Below are 19,368 nucleotides of genomic sequence, written 5' to 3'. Positions count from 1 at the left end.
TATTTCCCGTTTTATGCGTGCAGAATGCTAGTGAATAAATTATTGGTACTATGAAGTAGTTCTCTTATAATAAATATGACTAGCTAAGATCCATTAGTTTTCCTAAAGATGTGAGGTAGGGAGATTAGGAAAAAGCCTGAGCTGTGCCACGATACAGGGGCACCATCTTATTTCCTTCACTGGCTCTTCATTTAGTACTAATATTATTCCTGTTACCTTTTGACTCCAAAACATGGAAAGGTTTGCTTTTTTAAATTCAACATTTCCCCTCCTTATCAGTAACTTTATTTGAGATCTAGATAGCCCTGAACTTGCTTGCCCTTGTTGTCTCACAGGAAACCAGTTACATGAAAAAGAAAGCATTTTGGGACTTCCCTAGTGGTCCAGTGGTTAAGAGTTTGCTTTGCAATGCAGGGGATGTGCATTCAACCCTTTGTCAGAGAACTAAGATCTCTCCACATGCCACGGGGCAACTAAGCCTGCACCCACTAGAGAGCCCTCATGCCAACTAGAGAAAACCTGTGTGCCAAAATGATGAGGTGGCCAAAAATAAAAAAGCGTTTTTTTGGTAGTGTATTACCAACAACTTCATATTAAATAAAAGAGTGCCAGGCACTCTAATATATACCTTCTTCTTTAATGTAATTCAGTTCTTCAATAATCTTATACATTCGGCATTATTATTTCCATTTTATGTGTTAGGAAACTGAGGCTCAAAAATGTTAAGACAGGAGTTCAAAGTGACACAGTTGAAAGCAACTAATGACAAACCTCATTCCAGGGCTTCATCTATCTTAGAACATTTGTCTCATTTCATGAAGACAATTGGAAAGATAGTTGATACTATTAAGACGGTGCCCTTATCCCTAAGTTTTTAGCCCAATTTTGAGCTACCCTATCTTTATTTCAATTAGACCGCTTTTCTATTAAAACTCAGAACTAATGCCAAATGCTCCATTATCATTAGAACGTCCAGAAAAGGCTGGCTTAGTCTTCCGCTTCACCTTTTGCCAGTTTAGGAATAAATTAGGCATATCTGCTACCGAGCTGTCAAATTCCAAAGTCAAAGTAAGAAACCCAAAACGATCTGTGGAAGTTAACAGAAACTTTCCCATCCTTGAGCTTCCCTGGTGGCTCAACCAGTAAAGAATCTGCCTGCAGTGCGGGAGGTCTGGGTCCAATCCCTGGGTTGGGAAGATCCCCTTGAGAAGGGAATGGCTACCCACTCCAGTATTCTTGCCTGGAGAATTCTATGGAGGAGCCTCCTCACCAGAGGGGCCTGGGGAGCTAAAGTCCATGGGGTCGCAAAAAGTCAGACATGACAGAGTGACTAACACTTCACTTTCTTATCCTGCCCTAGCTCATCCATCTCTCTTGTTTTGTTTTAAGGACCATTTCTTTCTGCTTTCTCTTCCCACAGCTGAGTAGTATCTGCTTTTTCTTAGGTGTTCCTCTGTCTGGAGTTATGAGTATTTCAAACTCAGTGAAAACTGGCCCTTTAAAGAAAGTATTGTGTAAAAGAGAAGACAGGCTTTGTCACAGACAGACTTGGCATCAAATTCTTTATGTGATGACGAAGAACAGACTGTAAGAATAGTGACCACTGAGCCTTGGTTTCCTGATGTTATTTGACCTGCAGAGTTTTTGAGGACTGAGATAACATTAACTTAATATCTGAGATAGCAGGAACCCGTTACTGTAAAAATTACTCCATTTCCCTGAGTTAGTTCATCTAAGGCAGATTATTTTTTCTAAAGCCATTTTCTCCATTGCTGCTCTTTCTAGCCAGGACAGGTGATTTTATTATTATCATTGTGGAGCTGGTGGTGGTAGTAAAACACACGTAACACATAAAATTTTCTCCTGGGACTTCCCTGATATTCCAGCAATTAAGACCCTGTGCTGCCACTGTAGTGGGGTGTGAGTTCAATCCCTGGTTGGGGAACTAAGATCCCACATGCCATGCAGCATGACCAAAAACAAAATTACTCTTTTAACAATTTTTAAGTCTACGGTGCTGTGGTATTAAGTACATTCACAGTGTTGTACAGTCATCACCACCATCCACCTCCAGGACCTGTCTTCCCACACTGAACCTCTGTACCCGCTAAACAGCAACTCCCCATTTCTTCTTCCCCTCAGCCACTGGCGGCCATCATTCTATCAACACTTTCTGTCTCTGCGAGTCTGACTACTCTAGGTACCTCGGGTAAGTGGAATGTCACAATATTTGTCCTTATTTCTCTCGGCACAGGGTCCTCGGGCTTCATTCATGTTGCAGCATGTGTGAGGATTTCTTTCTTTCTTAGGGTTAAATGATATTCCATTGTATGTATAGACCACATTCTCCATACACATTCACCTGGACTGATAATTTCAATAGCACGGATGCCTGGACAAAAAAGCGACTGAGACCATCTTCTTTCAGAAAGGATGTGTAGCTCATTCTGGGGTTGGAGAATTTGAGAAAGAGAGGATCCCCCCAGAAAGACTAGCGTGAGGTGGGTGAGCACCTCCCCCCCCCTTTCTCCTCTTATTATTCAGCACTTTTTGCTTATTGTCCTTCCCTGCCTCTGTATTTGTTACATCATTTAAATAGCAATAGCCTAAATTAGGAGGATGAGATTAACATACACACTACTAAATATAAAATAGATAACCCACAAGGACCTACTGTATAGCACAGGGAACTCTACTCAATATTTTATAATAACCCATATGGGAAAAGAGTCTGAAAAAAGAATATACATATATATTGTGTACATATATACATGTGGATGTATATATATATATATACATATATATATATGCTGAATCACTGTGCTGTACATCTGAAACTGGCATGACATTGTAAACCAACTGTACTTCAATTAAAAAACAAAAGCACTGGTCTAATCCAAGCCCTAAACCCATACTGTCATTTCAACAATGAATTAAGAAGCCACCCATTGTGAGGACAAGGTAAATAACATTTTCTTTGAGTTTGAAAATCTCCCAAAACAAAGCTTGGATATGTGTGACTCAGGATTTTTATGGCTGCGAGATTAGCAAAGAATCCATTTTCAAGCATCTCTTTCTCTGTCCCCCTTCTCTCCTCTCTCTCTTTCTCTCCTTGAACCCTCTTTCATTTCCTACCTTCAAGACATTTCTTTTGCTTTTGTGATACATTTGAGTCTATGTTCTTTCCCTGAAATGGCTGCAAAGAAACGTAGTACTAGCCTAATAAAATATTTGTCTAGTTCAAAAATTCGAAGAAATTCTCCCTCTTTTGTTCATTTCATTTTGTATCTCTGGACCCCCAAATCACAGGAGGAAGAGAACAGTGAAACACTAAATACCATAGCACGATATTGAGTAGTTTAATGGGAATTTAAAATAAAGGAAAATCTGGTACAAATACAATTTACTATATCAAACTTCCAGGTTTGTCCTCAAGACATATATCTTTTAAAAGAATTGTTTCTACCTCAAACCCTCTGTGAGTAAAAAGAGCACATGGAACATCATCTTTCTCTTTAGAAAATGGAGAAGCATAAATCAATCTTAGTTTCTTACCTTCAGAACACTGTGAAAAGTCACTGTGGGAAATGTGTGTCCTTCCCAACCTTTGCAGCTCTCTAATTCTCTCTTTAATAAAGGGCAAGAGTGATTTTGATCAGAAGCTCTTTAAAGACCAACTTGCAAAGCAAAAATTTTTTGAATCAAACCATCTCTAGAAACACATCTACCACAAACACTGGATGGTTTGGTGCCACAAAAAGAACTGTAGGATTTTAGAGTTGAAAGTATCTTGGTCCAAGCCTCTAAATGGATGCTTCTTTTCTGGTCCACAAAGTGGAAGAGACAGCACCATAAGGGTAGGGACTATGGCTTGTGTGACCCGTGATCACTGGAGAATGCCGGAAGTAGGATCAGTGTATCTGTGCAGCATGAAGGTGGAGGAAAGAAAGGGGGTGGTGGGAAGGAGGGTAAAAACAGAGCAACAAGGCAGGGAGGAAGGAAGCAGAGAAAGAGAGATAGGAGGGTCAGTAGGTAAGTAGTATTTATTACACACACATATACATACATACATACATATATATATATATATATATATATATATAAAATTTTGGCCAAGAGCTTTTACTGTTTAGATTAACTGATTGAATTATCTCAGCAAACCATGAATAAAGATATTAGTATCCCACATTTAGTGTTGAAGAAGTTTAAGTTCAAAGAATGCAAACTCGTATATTTCTAGCTCATTGCAGAAAGGAGGCACTGATTAAAGAGGCAGGATTCCTCTTGAAGGGGACACAGGGTGAGAGAAAGGCAGGGAGGATGTGTGGTAGACCCACACTCATGAAACGCTTCCTTATGCTTCCCATAAATCCACACTTAGGAAATAATACTGCAATGAAGAGATTGCGGCCATGCCAGTGAGTTACATAGACCCTGAATTAATATTGACGGTAATTAATCTCCTCCTTCTTTGCCAGATATGACAAAAGAAAAGGTGACAGGATTTGCCATGTTTTCCTTTCTTCAATTTCTAGTACGCCACTCATGTCTCCATGAACCTCTGACCAGTTGCGATGTATGCATGGGTGCTCAGTTGCTCAGTCGTGTCCGACCCCTTGCAACCCCATGGACTGTAGCCCGCCAGGTTCCTCTGTCCATGGAATTCTCCAGGCAAGAATACTGGAGTGGGTTGCCATTTCCTATTCCAGGGGATCTTCCTGACTCAGGGATCGAACCCAAGGCTCTTTTGTATCCTGCATTGGCAGGGGGATTGTTTACCACTGCGCCACCTGGGAAGCCCACTTGTAGTGCAGAGTACATTATAGAAACCTAGGAGGAAATGGCCTAATACCAATATGTAATGCTAAAAAGGAAGAACACATCTCTTTGAGCCAAGCAGTTTGTGACCCAAGATGTGGGTTTTGGTTATTCTGATTTCAGCTTCTAGAACAAAGGGTGCTACAAACAGCTGGGCTAATAACTCATTTCAGGAGTAAAGAGAAGAGCCTTGAAGTGCACTGCATCTGATTTGTAAGCAGGCCTTTGCTGACACATTACTTAAATAATTTAGGGAAAGTATAGGGCTCTCAAATTCACCAGTGACTCTGGCCTCAAGGTACACAAATCTCTTTTCAGTGTCTTAAATGTAATGCTCTAGGGCTTCAGGCAGATTTCTCTGGCAAATCATTTAACTTTCTGTACGTCTCAGTTTCCTCCACAATAAGACAAGAAAGAGAGGCTGGTCTCCAGGGCACATGCCGGCTCTGGCTTTCTGGGCACTTGTGATTCCTTGTGCACGGAGTGTTATCTGTGTACAGAGTATTGCATTCACTCTTGAATATTCTGTACCAGTGAAAACACTTAAACACAAATTTTCATCACTACCATTGTTATCCCAGTAATCTTCACAGAGTATGCTAAGAATTATTTCTATTTCTGATTCTTACTGTAAAATCCTTAAAATAGGCATTATTACCTGCAATATAATGATGAAGAAATTGCATTCACTCAAGAGTTATCCTATATTAGTGATTAATTTAGGGTTGCTGCAGAAGTGCTGTAGGATGTTTTCAAAGTTGACTTGTCAAAACAGATTTCTGTTTGTTTGCTTTGCTTTGTTTATTTTGCTTAATTCTTTTTCTTTATTTAAGATTACTTCCTCAGGCTAGCCTCACAAGAGAATAATCGTATTTTCAAAGGTACGAAGGTCAACTCCTCTTCAAGGCAGCAGAAATCTCATTCTTTCAGATAGCTTTTGAGTTTAACTTACCACAAACCAAATGGACCACCTTTTCCTTGATGTCCTTTCTGGACGCTGAACATATTTCTGTCACAGCACCTGTAACACTTTATCGAATTTAATCACTACATGCCCATCTCTCCTTATCAGATTCTACCTGTGGGTCACTAAGCGGATTACTTTTATCCTCATTGGAAGAGAATTTTTTTATCTTTACTGTTCCATCAGTTCAGTAGTACTTGAGACATAATAAGCACATAAAAAATATTGACTGACTGAATGAAATGTTAATAAATTAGCTTTCACAATATTGTATAAATTTAAAATACAAGAAAACAATGTCTGTGTTTTATCTTTTCTCTATTTGCATCAGCGTGGTGGGCAGGCCGGGAAAATGCCCTCTAGGCACTCTTTCCTTTCCTGAACCCCACCCTCTCTATAAAATTTTCCTGTCATTACTCTCCCTTCTAGTTCAGAAACCTGGAACTTCTCTCTGATCTTAACTTTAAATCACACAATGTCCAGAGTTTCTGCTCATCCCGTCCTGTGCCCTTGCTCTTCACCTATCACCTCAGTATTGACAGCTAGTTGGATGGTTAAGCGTTGCTCTACAGTTTTTTCACTTGTTTGTTTTTTAGAGTTTGCATTTTTTAAGACTTTTTGGTAATATAGACCATTTTAAAGTCTTTATTGAATTTGTTCAGTATTGCCTCTCTTTTAGTTTTTTGGCAGATCTTAGCTCCCTGACCTGGAGAAGGCAATGGCAAGCCACTCCAGTACTCTTGCTAGAAAGTCCCATGGATGGAGGAGACTGGTAGGCTGCAGTCCGTTGGGTCGCTAAGGGTCGGACACAACTGAGTGACTTCACTTTCACTTTTCACTTTCACACATTGGAGTAGGAAATGGCAACCCACTCCAGTGTTCTTGCCTGGAGAATCCCAGGGACGGGGGAGCCTGGTGGGCTTCTGTCTATGGGGTCACACAGAGTCAGACATGACTGAAGTGACTTAGCAGCAGCAGCAGCAGCTCCCTGACCAGGGCTTGAACCCTCACCCACTGCAACAGAGGGCCAAGTCTTAACCACTGGACTTCCAGGGATGATCCTGCTCTACAGTTTCCAGTTTGTCTTGTCTATGACAAGATCATAAACATTGAAGATGGAGATGGTTAACACGATTCTTTGATTTATACCGGTATTTCTTGATTGATCAACATTAGCAATGGATCAGTTGTTGGCTTTCTGCTGAAGTAGGCCTACAACATACCTCTTGTCCCTTCTTTTTGCTACATGCTTGTGATCGTTAATTTCACATGTCAACTTGAGTGGGCCATGGGACATCCGGATATCTGATTAAACATTATTTCTGGATTTGTCTTGGAGGGTGTTTCTGGAAGATATTAGCATTTGAGATGGTGGCTTCAGTAAAGTGGATGGTCCTCCACAATGTGGGTGGCCATCAGTCGATTTGTTGGGGGCCTAAACAGAAAAAAAAGGCAGAGGAAGGTTGGATTGCCCCCCCCACCCACACACACCTACCTGTGGGCTCGACTTGAGGCATTGATTTTCTCCTGCTCTCAGGGTTCCTGCTTCTCAAGCCTTCAGACTACATCGCCAGCTTTCCTGGGTCCCCCGCTTGCAGACAGCAGCTCATGGGATGTCTCAGTCTCCATAACCACATGAGCTAGTACCTCACAATAAATCTCTCTCTAGGATATATAATATCCTGTTCGTTCTGTTTCTCTGGGGAACCCTAGTACTGCACTTATTTTTATTTCCTCTATTGGATACATCTAAACTTATTTTTCCATCAGTACCCTTTCTTAGTTTATACCCTCAATCTGTTGAGGAGCACATCTTCAAGTAAATTCCTAAGAAGGATGCATGGGACGTAGATGTTCAATATACTGATATATTTGAATATGTTTTATTATTGGAATGACCGTTTGGTTGAACAATCTGCTCTCGATTGAAAATAATTTCCCTCATACTTCAAAGATATTCTTTTAGCATCACTGTTACTGTTTAAGAAGTTTGATGTCAGTCTGGATCTATCCTTTTGTATGACCACTCTCCTACCCCTATAGTCTTGCTGCCATTGGCTGGAAACTTCATGATCTCACATCCAGAACTTCACACAGGTATGTCTAGGTATGTAATCATTCACAAACCTTTCTCAGCATCTAGTAGACTCTTTTTAAATAGGAAATTTATGATTCTCTAGGGTCTCAAATGTCACCATCTGACCATCCAACTCTTTTTGTCAATAACTGTCAGTCTCCAAAATATGGGATAATTCCCTTACCTTTTTTCCCTCTTCTATCACTAGAATGTAAGCACCAAGGAATTTTGGTGTTTTTCTAATCACTGTTGCATCAAGAACTGTGCCCAGAATCTCGTGGGTATTTAATAAATACTTGTTAAATAAATCTTTGTTTCATATTTAAGACAGAAGCATTAAAAGTTGCATCTGCCTATCGAGCTCTTGTCAACAGGCAGACTTCGCTTTAGACTGAGTGTATGGGCAGCTGTCCACCAGGAGAGCCAGCCATTGCACTAGGAACTCTCAGGGAAGAGATTGGAGAGGAATTTATACTGGGGTATAAACACCCAAGTTCTTTTCAGAGACTTAATTCTGAAAAGTAATTGTGATACAAGATTTTATCTGGAGTATTAAACAGATATCTTTAATAAGGATGGAGTCTGCAGAGAGAGAAAGAGAATAGAAATCAGAAATAATTCCACTTAATAGATGGTAGGATTATTGATGATCTTCTTTACCTCTGTATTTTCCAAAATCTTTCAGTTTTTTCTATGTGTTAGAGAAATTAACAAAAATCAACATAATGTGTTTACAAGATGCTCTAATGAGGATTATTTGATTTCTGTATGATGTGAATTGTTCATGTGAGTATCTATTCAGGACTTCCTCTTCATCCCAAGTTGCCACCTAATTCTTCTCTTCAGTTTTTCCCACTTCCTTTTAACTCTTTAACCATTTGGATATATCACTTTAATTTAGGCACAGGTTTATTTAGAAATCTTCTATCTGATAGAGTTGCTAGCATTTCTGCTACCTAGGCAACAAAGCATGGTTCTGTCACTAACATCTTTTCATTTTTAGCAGACTGAAATCATAAACTCTTCTAACAAACTTATAGAAATCAAAGCCAAACTTAAACATATTCCTCTCTCTCTTGAAGAAAAGATGGAGAGTAGAAAGAAGTGTTCAGTTCAGTTCAGTCGCTTAGTTGTGTCCGACTCTTTGCAACTCCATGAACCATAGCACGCCAGGCCTTCCTGTCCATCACCAACTCCCAGAGTCCACCCAAACCCATGTCCATCGAGTCGGTGATGCCACCAAACCATATCATCCTCTGTCGTCCCCTTCTCCTCCTGCCCTCAATCTTTCCCAGCATCAAGGTCTTTTCAAATGAGTCAGCTCTTCGCATCAGGTGGCCAAAGCACTGGAGTTTCAGCTTCAACATCAGTCCTTCCAATGAACACCCAGGACTGATCTCCTTTAGGATGGACTGGTTGGATCTCCCTGCAGTCCAAGGGACTTTCAAGAGTTTTCTCCAACACCACAGTTCAAAAGCATCAATTCTTTGGTGCTCAGCTTTCTTTATAGTCCAACTCTCACATCCATACATGACCACTGGAAAAACCATAGCCTTGACTAGACGGACCTTGGTTGGCAAAGTAATGTCTCTGCTTTTTAATATGCTGTCTAGGTTGGTCATAACTTTCCTTCCAAGGAGTAAGCATCTTTTAATTTCATGGCTGCAATTACCATCTGCAGTGATTTTGGAGCCCAGAAAAATAAAGTCAGCCACTGTTTCCACTGTTTCCCCATCTATTTCCCATGAAGTGATGGGACTGGATGCCATGATCTTGGTTTTCTGAATGTTGAGCTTTAAGCCAACTTTTTCACTCTCCTCTTTCACTTTCATCAAGAGGCTCTTTATTTCTTCACTTTCTGCCCTAAGGGTGGTGTCATCTGTATATCTGAGGTTACTGAGAGATAAGTGTAAAGAACTACACATATGACTGTGTTTCTTGGAGAAAGCAGAATGAGTTTGGAAAGAGACAGAAGAGTATATATTTCAAAATAGAAGAAAAAAACTTGTGGAAATATAAAAAAATCCACTTCTAATTTCCAAAGTGTGATTAATGTCTTAAAAAGCATATTGAATGACCACATATTTTGTACCTTAAATACATGGACCCACATACACTATTCTTTTATTATGGAAGTGATACATTTTATTATAGAAAAAAGGAAGTATTAAAAATGCAAATAAAGATTCTGGTTAAAATACCCTACCCTAAATTCTAGAGCTAAGTTCTTGAGGATGCACTTTTGAATTCTGTATTTTTATTTTAAAATTATGTTGTGAACATTTGCATATCATTAAAGTTCTTCAAAAATCAGAATTTTTCATAACCCTCAATGTACGATAATCCACCATTTCAATACAATTTTTCATTTAACTTTGTTCCAGTCTTTTATATCATAAATAGAAAGTAAAGAGCATCCTTGTGCAGAAAGTGTTGTCCACATCTCTTTCTCATTTCTAATGACAGAATTCTAGAAGAAGAATCCCTGGGTCAAATGACCAGATGTTTTTAGGCTTCTGAAATATATAGCCAAATACCTCCCAGGAAGATGGTAATACTAAACATTCCTTCCAGGTTACTTGACAGCATCCATCACCTGACCATCTCTCACCCTGAACTGGCAAATAAATAGGTTTAAAATGATGTTTAATAAGGTTCAGTTCAGTTCAGTCGCTCAGTCGTGTCCGACTCTCCGCGACCCCATGAATCACAGCACGCCAGGCCTCCCTGTCCATCACCAACTCCCGGAGTACACTCAAACTCATGTCCACAGAGTCGGTGATGCCATCCAGCCATCTCATTCTCCGTCGTCCCCTTCTCCTCCCGCCCCCAACCTTTCCCAGCATCAGAGTCTTTTCCAGTGAGTCAACTCGTCTCATGAGGTGGCCAAAGTATTGGAGTTTCAGCTTTAGCATCAGTCCCTCCAATGAACACCCAGGATTGATCTCCTTTAGAATGGACTGGTTGGATCTCCTTGCAGTATAAGGTAGATAACTAATAAAAACCTACCGTATAGCACAGGGAACTTAACCTAATACTCTGCAATTACTTATATGGGAAAAGAATCTAGAAAAAATGGATATGTGTATATGCATAATTGATTCACTTTGCTGTAGACCTGAAACTAACACATTATAAATCAACTATACTCCAACAAAATTTTTAATATAATAAAATGATATTTAGATTTGTGAGATTATCAGGAAAGGTGAACTTTCCCCCTTCTTTGTTGAACATCTATAATTCCTCTTACCTGTGTCTTTTAATCCAGTTTTTTTCCTATAGATGTATTTGTATTTTTCAGATTTATAACTCTTAGAAAAAAAGTTACCTATTTGCCTATCATGAGTGGTAGACATTTTTCCAACATTGTCATTTCAATGTGTCCCATGGTATTTTCTTTTTTGTTTAAGAAATGATAGTTTTAATATACAGTGTTTAAGACTTTATGTCACCAGTTCTATTGCTCTTGCTGAAAGATTTCTTCTCTTGTGAGTCATTTTTATTTGCTTCTAATATTTGTGCTGTTTGATTTACTGTATGCATTGTTTTATACAGACATCTCTAGAATTGATTACTGTGTGACATATGGGATAAGGTAAGGACCTAGTCTAAGGTCTTCCATAAGTCATTTTTTGAGTAATCTGTCCCTTACTTTGTTCTGAGGTCACCTTTATAGCATCGCAAGCCATTGTACATCATAGGGTGCTTTCTTTTTTGAGGACTAGTCTCTCTTATTGATCCATACTTGTGCAAGCACCACTACTGTAGCTTGGCAATATATCTTCTACCTGGTAGAACAAGTTTACCCTTCCTCATTAACTTTCCTTTCCAAATTTTCTTTTGCTATTCTTATGTGGTGCTGAAGCTGAAGTTCCAATACTTTGGCCACCTGATGTGAAGAGCTGACTCTTCATGACCCAGAGCTGACCCTGATGCTGGGAAAGATTGAAGGCAGGAAGAGAAGGGGAAGACAGAGGACAAGACAGTTGGATAGCATCACCAATTCAATGGACTTGAGTTTGAGCAAACTCCAGGAGATGGTGAAGGACAGGGAAGCCTGGTGTGCTACAGTCTGTGGGGAGGCAGAGTCGGTCATGACTGAGCTACTAAACAATAACAGCAACAAATTCTTACATACCTATTCCTCCAGAAAAAATACTGAAGAAAAAATCCCATTGAGAATACGTTGGGTTACATTAAACCTAAAAATTAATGTGGATAAAACTGATATATTTATAATAGTCCACACAGACACACTGCATGGCTTCCTATTTATTTAAGCCTTATTTTATGTTTCTTGGTATAATTCTGTGGCATTTTTCACAAAGGTCTGACATATTTTTTATTAAGCTTGTATTTCTAGGTGTTTTATATTCCTGTTACTATTGTGAAAGAGTTTTGTTCCTCGTTATACTTTCTGATTGTGCCTGGTGTGTTTGAAATCCATTGACACTTATATTTATTCATCTTGCCAAAGTCGCTTGTAATTATTTTTTAGCTGGTTCTCTAGGGTTTTCTAGATATACGATGATATCAGCTGCAAACAATGATAACTTTGTTTTTCTTTTTCTGGTAATCACACTTCTTATTTTTGTTCTCTGCTGCAACCAAAACTTATAAAATAATAGTTAACTGTAGGGAGGAGAGCAAACATTCTTGGTTTGTTCCCGATGTTCATGGAAATGTCTCCATTTGTATTTTGCTAACAAATTAAATGAGCTCTCAATATGAAAATGTTCCTTTATGTGTTAAGGAATTATTCTTATATAGATAACAAAAAGATTTTTCTCATTAGAAATGATTGTAGGGCAGCTGGTCACACGGTGAGGTTGGGGGTAAAGGGAGCTGCTCTAGCCTATGACCTCTGTCTATGGCCTGGCTGTTACCATCCAGCAGCCCAGGACAGACCTGAAATGTATGGTGCTGCAGAAACCAGCTCCAGGATCCGGATAATCTGCCACCCAAGTAGCTCCCAATCTCCAGAGACCTGCAAGAGTCTCCTCTGCTCTGAGAATGACTACTCCTCCATATGAGCCAATGGTTGAATTGGTGTCAGGGCCTATGAGACAGTGTACAAGGCCCGTGATCCCCACAGTGGCCTTTTTGTGGCTCTCAAGAGTGTAAGAGTCCCCAGTGGAGGAGTGCTGGAGGAGGCCTGCCCATCAGCACAGTTGGTAAGGTGGACTTACTGCCATGTCTGGAGGCTCTTGAGTATCCCAGTGTTGTCCGGCTGATGGACGTCAGTGCCACCGCCTAAAATGCCCGGGAGGCCAACGTGACCCTGGTGCGTGAGCATGTGAATCCAGACCTAAGGACGTGTCTGGACAAGGCACCCCCACCAGGCTTGCCAGTGGAGACTATCAAGAATCCGATGCCCTGGTTTCTAAGAGGCCTGGATTTCCTTCCTACCAACGGCATCGTTCACCAAGACCTGAAGCCAGAGAACATTCAGGTGACAAGTGGCGGGACAGTCAATCTGGCTGACTTTGGCCTGGCCAGAAGCTACAGCTACCAGGCAACCCTACACCTGCGGTTGTTAACACTCCGGTACCATGAACTCCAAAAGTCCTTTTGCAGTCTACCTATGCGACGCCTGTGGACATGTGGCGCATTGGCTGTATTTTTGCAGAGACACTCTGAAGCTGACCAAATAGGCAGAATCTTTGACCTGATTGAACGGCCCCCAAAGGATGACTGGCCTCGAAACATGTCTATATCCCCAGGAGACTTCCCCTCCCCTGGGGCCCCACCCAGTGGTCCCTGAGACAGAGGAATCTGGAGCACAGCTGCTGCTGGAAATGCAGACTTTCAACCCCCACAGGCAACTCTGCATTCCAAGCCTCGCAGCACTTCTACCTACACAAGGCAGAAGGTGACCCCGAGTGAACAACAAAACGGCTGCAACAGATCCAAGAGGAAAGACACCGACATCTCCCTTCCTTTGAACACTTGAGTGAAGAGACTCCCGCTGAGAAGGTGCCCTCTGTTTTCATCTCTGATGCTGTGGAGGCTCCTCCTCCAACTTTTTTCAGAGAATGTTTTGCTGCCTTAATGAAATTCCCCTCCCACCCCTCCTTTTGAGGCTTATCCTTCTGCCCCGCTGTGTCCTTACACAAAGGGGTATGTCCCTTGTTCGCCTCTTCCCTATACCTTGATGTTGGGATCGTTTTTCATACAGGAAACACAACAAAAATGATATCATTGCAATATTTTATCAACGCCTTTTGAAAACTAACGATCTTATGAATATTTTTTTTTTAATTTGACCTCTCAATATGATATAACACAAGAATTTTCTAATATTAAGCCAAACTGGGGCTTCTCTGGTGGCTCGGTGGTAAAGAATCCACCTGCCAATGCAGGAGACACGAGTTTAATCCCTGATCCGGGAAGATCCCACATGCCTCGGGGCAACTAGCCCTTGCCACAACTGTTGAGCCTGTGCTCTAGAGCCTGGGAGCCACAACTACTGAAGCCCACACACTCTGCAGCATGTACTCAACAAGAGAAGCCGCAGCAATGAGAAGCCTGCAGCCTGAAACGAGAGGGTAGCCTGTGCTTGCTGCAACTAGAGAAAAGTACTCACAGCAACAAAGACCCAGCACGGCCATAAGTAAGATTATTAAAAAAAAAGAAACTGATGGCTTCTACTTGGTTGTGGTAGATTATTCTTTCCAAATAGTTTTTTGAGTCCCATTGGATATTACATTATTTAGAGTTTTGAAATATATGGGTCTTCTTATCCTATCTCTGTTAGGCTTTAGTAATAATAATAGCAGTTGTGATCATTTTGTACACACATACAGTGTTTCAAATACCACATTTTCTCCTGTATTTTCTTACAACATTTACAAATGAAATACAGCATTACATATATTTTGCAGATAAGGAACTGAGGCTAAAATTATACAGTTTGAGGGAGGAGCCTGTCTCACTAGGCTCTGCTACATGGTTTTGAAGAGTTAAAAATGAGTTAAGTAGCTTTCCATGTTCTGGAATAGATTATATAGAATAGAAAAAATCTGTTTCTTGAAAGAATGAAAAGACTGATTCATGTATGCACAGGAGACAAAATGATGCTGTGAAAGTACATGGGTTTTAAAGTCAGACAAATGCTGGTTTGAATTCCAGCTCTGTCCATTACTTAGTAACCCTGAATAAGTAGAGATGATGGTCATTATAAAAACATCCTGTCCTGAAGACTTCTATGACAATATTTTCCAGTTGTGCCTGGGTCTTTTTCTGATATTTTTTTCCATAACACCTTGTTGCCCCAGGAAATCATGTATTTCTTCTAGATAATGAAATATATTATTTCATAGTCATATGTACAACTCTCTTATATTTTAGAAGGCCAAAGCCTTATCTATTAGGCGACCGAGGCTGATACTCTCTTATATTTAAAAATCTCCATATAAAGATATTTTATATCTTTTGTTGTATTTCCTGTTAGTCTTTGGTATTTAACTGTGTGCTCACTTTTGTCCCAGCTAGACTTTCTAAATATTTGTTTGTTGTTTTTCGAAAATAAGCTTTTAATTTTAGAGTAGTGTGCATGTATGCATGCTAAGTCACTTCAGTCGTGTCTGACTGTGCGACCTTATAAACTGTAGCCCACCAGGCTCCTCTGCACATGTGATTCTCCAGGCAAGAATGCTGGAGCAGGTTGCCATGCCCTCCTCCAGAGGATCTTCCCAACCCAGGGATTTAACCTGCGTCTCTTATGTTCCCTGCATTTGCAGGCAGGTTCTTGACCACCAGTGCCACCTGGGAAATCCTTAGAGTATCAGAGTACGCTGAGTAATAGCCCCACAAAATGTCAATGTCCTAACCTCCAGAACCTGTGAATGTTGTATGGTCATAGGTACTTTGAAAGTGCAATTAAATTAAGGGTTTTTATGATGGGGAGATTATTCTGGATTATCCCAGTGGGCCATGTATGATCACAGGGTTCTTATAAGAGGGGTCCAAGAATGTCAGACAGAGGAGAAGGCGATATGACAGCATACAGAGAGACTGAAGTGATGTGGCCACAAGTCAATGAATGCTGGCAGTCTCTAGAATCTGGAAAAGACAAGGAATTGAATTGCCCCTGGAGCCTCCAGAAGGAACCAGCCCTGCCAGCTCCTTGATTTTCACCCTTCTAAGATTCCTTGCTGGATCAGTGCTAAAAAAGTAAACCTGCCAATGCAGGAGACACGGGTTTGATCCCTAGGTCAGGAGGATCCTCTGCAGAAGGAAATGGTAACCTACTTTAGTATTCTTGCCCAGAGAATTCCATGGACAGAAGAACCTGGTGGGCTACAGTCCATGGAGTCACAAAGAGTCGGACATAACATAGCAACTAAACAACAAGACTCATTTTGGACTTATGACCTCCAAAACTTTTAAAGTTTGCATTATTTTAACCCAACAAACCTGTGATAAATTGTTACAGCAGCAGTAAGACACAAGCATTGTTTTAGAATGACAGAAAAGTGGCAAAGATACTATAGAATTTCCGTATGCCCCATCCAATTTCCCCCATTGTTATTATCTTACTTTAGGATAGTTCATTTGTCACAATTAATGAACCTACACTGGAAAAGACTCTGATGCTGGGAAGGATTGAGGGCGGGAGGAGAAGGGGACGACAAAGAAAGAGATGGATGGATGGCATCACCGACTCGATGGGAATGAGTTTGAGTGAACTCCGGGAGTTGGTGATGGACAGGGAGGCCTGGAGTGCTGTGATTCATGGGGTCGCGGAGAGTCGGACACGACTGAGCGACTGAACTGAACTGAACTGAAGACACCTTATTATTAACTAAAGTCCATACTTTTTTTTTTTTTCAGATTTCCTTAATTTTTACTGTGTGCTATCTTTCTGTTCCAGGAGGGCATCCAGCTTCCCGTATTACATTTAGTTGTCCCGTCTCCTTTGGCTCCTCTTGGCTGTGACGGTTACTCAGACCATGTTTTGGATGACCTTGACAGTCTGAAAAGTACAGCTCAGACAGTATTTTACATGCCCCTCAGTTGGGATTTTTCTCATGACTAGGCTGAGATGATGAGTTTGAGTGACGAGGACCACAGAGATAAAGTGTCGCTCTCATCGCATCATTCGTGGTTATATATTGTCAATATGACATCATTGTTACCGTTGAGTTTGCTCACCTGGCTCAGGTAGTGTCTGTCAGTTTCTCTACCATAAAATTACTCTTTTCCCTTCCCTTGTCTCAATTCAGTTTAGTTCAGTTCAGTCACTCAGTCCTGTCTGTTTGCGACCCCATGGACTGCAGCATGCTAGGCTTCCCTTTCCATCACCAACTCCCAGAGTTCACTCAAACTCACCTCCATCAAGTTGGTGATGCCATCCAGCCATCTCATTCTCTGTCGTCCCCTTCTCTTCCTGCCCCCAATCCCTCCCAGCATCAGTCTTTTTCCAGTGAGTCAACTCTTTGCATGAGGTGGCCAAAGTATTGGAGCATCAGCTTTAGCATCACCCAGGACTGATCTCCTTTAGAATGGACTGGTTGGATCTCTTTGTAGTCCAAGGGACTCTCAAGAGTCTTCTCCAACACCAGAGTTCAAATCATCAATTCTTCACAGGCCAACTCTCACATCCATACATGACCACTGGAAAAACCATGACTAGTAAAAAACTTGACTAGACGGACCTTGGTTGGCAAAGTAATGTCTCTGCTTTTGAATATGCTGTCTCAGTTCAGTTCAGTTCAGTCGCTCAGTCGTGTCGGACTCTCCACGACCCCATGAATCACAGCACGCCAGGCCTCCCTGTCCATCACCAACTCCCGGAGTTCACTCAAACTCATGTCCACAGAGTCGGTGATGCCATCCAGCCATCTCATTCTCGGTCGTCCCCTTCTCCTCCCGCCCCCAACCTTTCCCAGCATCAGAGTCTTTTCCAGTGAGTCAACTCGTCGCATGAGGTAGCCAAAGTATTGCAGTTTCAGCTTCAGCATCAGTCCTTCCAATGAACACCCAAGATCGATCTCCCTTAGAATGGACTGGTTGGATCTCCTTGCGGTACAAGGGACTCTCAAGAGTCTTCTCCAACACCACAGTTCAAAAGCATCAATTCTTCGGTGATCAGCTTTCTTCACAGTCCAGCTCTCACATCCATACATGACCACGGGAAAAACCATAGCCTTGACTAGACGGACCTTGGTTGGCAAAGTAATGTCTCTGCTTTATGCTGTCTAGGGTGGTCATAACTTTCCTTCCAAGGAGTAAGCGTCTTTTAATTTCATGGCTGCAATCAGCATCCATAGTGATTTTGGAGCCCAAAAAAATAAAGTCTGACACTGTTTCCACTGTTTCCCCATCTATTTCCCATGAAGTGATGGGACCAGATGCCATGATCTTCATTTTCTGAATGTTGAGCTTCAAGCCAACCTTTTCACTCTCCTCTTTCACTTTCATCAAGAGGCTTTTTAGTTCCTCTTCACTTTCTGCCATAAGGGTGGTGTCATCTGCATATCTGAGGTTATTGATATTTCTCCCAGCAATCTTGATTCCAGCTTGTGCTTCTTCCAGTCCAGCGTTCCTCTCATGATGTACTCTGCATATAAGTTAAATAAGCAGGGTGACAATATACAACCTTGACATACTCCTTTTCCTATTTGGAACCAGTCTGTTGTTCCACGTCCAGTTCTAACTGTTGCTTCCTGACCTGCATACAGGTTTCTCAAGAGGCAGGTCAGGTGGTCTGGGATTCCCATCTCTTTCAGAATGTTCCACAGTTTGTTGTGATCCACACAGTCAAAGGCTTTGGCATAGTCAATGAAGCAGAAGTAGATGTTTTTCTGGAACTCTCTTGCTTTCTCCATGATCCAGTGGATGTTGGCAATTTAATCTCTGGTTCCTCTGCCTTTTCTAAAACCAGCTTGAACATCTGGAAGTTCATGGTTCACATATTGCTGAAGCCTGGCTTGGAGAATTTTGAGCATGACTTTACTAGTGTGTGAGATGAGTGCAATTGTGCGGTAGTTTGAGCATTCTTTGGCATTGCCTTTCTTTGGGATTGGAATGAAGACTGACCTTTTCCAGTCCTGTGGCCACTGCTGCGTTTTCCAAATTTGCTGGCATATTGAGTACAACACTTTCATAGCATCATCTTTCAGGATTTGAAGTAGCTCAACTGGAATTCCGTCATCTCCACTAGCTTTGTTAGTAGTGATGCTTTCTAAGGCCCACTTGACTAATACACAGTAGGAGTTCACTAAATAATTTTTAGTAAATGACTGCAAAAATTTCATGCTTTCAGTTGGGACAAACGAAAATGTCTCTAGACATGGCCAACTGTTCCCTTGTGAACAAAATCAGCAAGTGAACCACTTTAAGATGATAAAGTTATCTACATAGAAAATTTGAGAGAATCTGCTCAAGAAGTATCAAAATTAATTTTTGGATTCAGCAAAGTTAGTTGATAGATAAAAAAGTCAATATTAAAATAAATTACATTCCTATAGTATAGCAGTAATAAACCTTTAGAGAATATAGT

At 41.0% G+C, this 19,368-nt stretch overlaps 1 pseudogene; it reads left to right on the top strand.

Moving 5' to 3' along the window:
• Positions 1-12,875: 12,875 nt before the first annotated feature.
• Positions 12,876-13,748, top strand: LOC129551049 (cyclin-dependent kinase 4 pseudogene; annotated as a pseudogene).
• The last annotated feature ends 5,620 nt before the right edge of the window (positions 13,749-19,368 follow it).

The sequence above is a fragment of the Moschus berezovskii genome, chromosome 17 (assembly GCF_049115385.1).
Source record: "Moschus berezovskii isolate FMDL1 chromosome 17, NW_MosBer_1.0, whole genome shotgun sequence".
Taxonomy (NCBI): domain Eukaryota; kingdom Metazoa; phylum Chordata; class Mammalia; order Artiodactyla; family Moschidae; genus Moschus; species Moschus berezovskii.
This window is presented reverse-complemented; position numbering and strand designations above follow the sequence as displayed.